General features: G+C 33.1%; 1 long non-coding RNA gene across 1 annotated transcript; it reads left to right on the top strand.

The window, feature by feature from the left end:
- The first annotated feature begins 930 nt into the window (after positions 1-930).
- LOC111714037 (uncharacterized) lies at positions 931-3,558 on the top strand. Its single transcript, XR_002767866.1, has 3 exons — positions 931-984; positions 1,035-1,151; positions 1,364-3,558. It is a non-coding gene; the product is annotated as an uncharacterized LOC111714037 (long non-coding RNA).
- Positions 3,559-3,649: the final 91 nt, after the last annotated feature.

The following is a 3,649-nucleotide window of genomic DNA, read 5'->3' as shown; positions in this document are numbered from 1 at the left end:
CTGAATCCCTCCAGTGGAATTATAAACCCCTAGGAAGGATAACTGAATCCCTCCAGTGGAATTATAACCCCCCAGGAAGGACATCTGAATCCCTCCAGTGGAATGTAAATCACCCTGCGTAAAATTTTGAATTGTAAACGCATTTTTTCAAACCCCTCCAGTGAAAAAGAATTCCCTCCGGTGGTCTCCAGTGGAGTTAAAATCTTACTACGAACTTCCGTGACTCACCAAAACTTATGTATGAGATTTGGTATATGCATACAAATTTTAAACATATCATATTCGTCAAATATGAAACGAATCTGAAAATTACGATAACCTAGAGGAGCCGATAAAGTTTAGGTACGCTCCTATTATAATTTGAATGTAATACTTTGTACTTATTCATTTTTGATAGTATAATTGCTACGTCTGTATCACGTGACTAGGGATGGGCAAGATTCGTTTTACAGAAACTTTTAATGTTTTTAGACTTTTAGAAGGGTTTACAACAATATAAGAAGCTTCCAAAATTTTAAAACTTTATTCTGTAGAATTTTGCTTTCATCAAACATCCAAATTTGTTACCCTAAAAGAAAATATAAAGCAAAAACGATTGTTTTTGGTCCGTTTTTGCCTTATATTTTCACATAGGATAACAAATTTGCATTAATAAAAAAACTTCTATGATACAATTTTAAATCGTTGGACCCTTCTTAGATTGTCGTAAAATTTTTGTAAAACCAATCTATGATATCTTTTTTCTAGTAAATTCCCCTCTAATATATATTCTATTCTCTTTGGGTACGGCCCCTGGATTGTTTAAACAAATATCAAAGAATATAAAGTACAAGGTGTCCCACGAATAGTTTTGAATAACTTTTTTCATACACTGCACTAGGGGTATTAGCTATTATTTGACAATTGTTGTTAATAATCTTGATTTCAAGATATTACGAGTATTCATCTCTGGATCAGATAATGAATGAAACGCATCTAAGAAATGTAAGCATAAAAAAAATTATTGGGCAACATAGTAAATGGGTAAATTTTAGTCAGAGGTTTACACTGAAATAAAATTCGTGGAAAAAATGCTGCAACGAAGACGACATTTGGAGGCAGCCTGTCTGCAGTATAGAGATATGGTTAACGAACACACCACGCCAAAAATGGTAAGTGTAAAGTTTTGAAATATATAAATAAAATTCGTCAAATTTTTCGCCTGTTTTTGCGTCGAACCACAATTTGAACAACTTTTTTCGCCTTTAGAAATTATTAACTTTATTTTTATTATTATACCATTAAATTATTAGTATTATTATTATTATCATTATTATTATTATTATTATGATCTTCTACATTAATTACTAAAAATCTAATTAAGAAGTCTGTAGATCCAAAATCTATTGAGTATCCTGTATTAACTGGAAAAGGTAAACCTTTAAAACTTAAAAATTAAGTAAAACATAAAAAGTCGTCATTGATCTTACAATTAGAATTTTTTTTAATAACTAACAAATTTGAAAATATATATTGATATAGAATCATATAGAGTATACAGAAAACGTCAGAGATTGGTCTTTAAAGTATACGTTCTACCATCAGAGATGGGCATCTTTACAGTATACACCCTACCATTAGAGATGGGCATCTTTACAGTATACACCCTACCATTAGAGATGGGCATCTTTACAGTATACGCCCTACCATTAGAGATTGGGATCTTTACAGTATACGCCCTACCATTAGAGATTGACATATTTACAGTATAGACCCTACCATTAGAGAATGACATCTTTACAGTATACGCCCTACCATTAGAGATTGACATCTTTACAGTATACACCATACCATTAGAGGTTGACATCTTTACAGTATACACCATACCATTAGAGATTGACATCTTTACAGTATACACCATACCATTAGAGGTTGCAGGATCTTTACAGTATACGCCCTACCATTAGAGATTGACATATTTACAGTATAGACCCTACCATTAGAGATTGGCATCTTTACATTATACACTCTACCATTAGAGGTTGGGATCTTTACAGTATACGCCCTACCATTAGAGATGGGCATCTTTACAGTATAGACCCTACCATTAGAGATTGGGATCTTTACAGTATACAGTACACCCTACCATTAGAGATGGGCATCTTTACAGTATAGACCCTACCATTAGAGATTGACATCTTTACAGTATACACCCTACCATTAGAGGTTGGCATGTTTACAGTATACACCCTATCATTAGAGATTGGCATCTTTACAGTAAACACCCTAAGATTGGCATTTTACAGTATACACCCTACCATTAGAGATGGGCATCTTTACAGTATACACCCTACCATTAGAGATGGGCATCTTTACAGCTTATAGTATACACCTTACCGTTAGAGATGGGCATCTTTACAGTATACACCCTACCATTAGAGATGGGTATCTTTACATTATACACCCTACCATCAGAGATGGGCATCTTTACAGTATACACCCTACCACCCTACCATTACAGATGGGCATCTTTAACGTGAACAAGCGAAATATTTCACAACGAACGAAATTTTTCTTGAACAAGGAATCGTTCAGAAAAATAAACGAACGATGCAAGACAAACGAATTGGTTCGTTCAGGTAACTAAATAAACGAATGCTTTTTCTTTAGGAACGAATAAATAACCAAATAAAAATCGTTGACGATCGTTCAAATTTTTCGACTTTTTAAACAACCTTGAAAAAACGATAGTTTTTTTTTAATTAATTAAGGATTTTTAAAAATAAACTTTTTTAATTTGTTTTAAAATATTTTTAAATAAAACGTTCAAACCTTTCATGGGGCCATGCGAGATGCCACGAAAAATCGTGTTCAATCGGTTTCAAGTTTTGACACTTATAATTCCAAACTTAGTTAACGAGAATTGTGAATGTCTAATATGGATGTTTGATATATTAAAATTCCGACACTACCTTTATTCAAAGTCAAAGTTTTTTAAAAGCCAATTTTATTTCTTCTCCTTGCATGTGCCTGACACATCACACCAAAAGGTTTGCGTGTCAGAAATTTTGTATACAATGCATGGAACTTATTTTTAACAAAAAACTACCTGCACTTGTTTTTGAAAATTTATAATCACGGTTGATTTATCGCTTATACATGTTTTGCAATGTTTCCAATAGAACGGAAACTATTGATAACATTAATCTTGTGATAAAGTATCGGAACAGCTACAGATAAACCCAGAACTGGGAAGTATCGAAAAATGTCGTCTTGACAATTTTTTATTGGGTTTTACACTTTTATACCTAAATTTCAGTAATTGTAAAAACCTCAGAATATGTATAATATAGAATAACAGGTGGCAGCATTTGGTTTGGGAAGTGTTGGACTGTGGGGGTTATGCAGTACAATACATAAATGTCCAGATGTTCAGTAATCTTTGGGGGGAATTTTGAAGATTCACTATCCAAACTTTCTCTTGTTATCTTTTTATCATTACTTCAATTAATCAAACACGTATTTTCAAAACTGTTTCAAATAGTTTTCTTCCTTTCAAAATTTGAAAAAGAAAACCAAAACAAAATGGAAATAATTGGGGTAACTTTTCCGCCCCCCCCCCTCCCTCCCTTCGGGCCCGAGCAAGGCCAAACTGTGTAACCTCAAATAA

The sequence above is a fragment of the Eurytemora carolleeae genome, unplaced genomic scaffold (assembly GCF_000591075.1).
Source record: "Eurytemora carolleeae unplaced genomic scaffold, Eaff_2.0 scaffold1478, whole genome shotgun sequence".
Taxonomy (NCBI): domain Eukaryota; kingdom Metazoa; phylum Arthropoda; class Copepoda; order Calanoida; family Temoridae; genus Eurytemora; species Eurytemora carolleeae.
The sequence above is the reverse complement of the archived record's forward strand: the minus strand, read 5'-3'. Positions and strand labels throughout refer to the sequence as shown.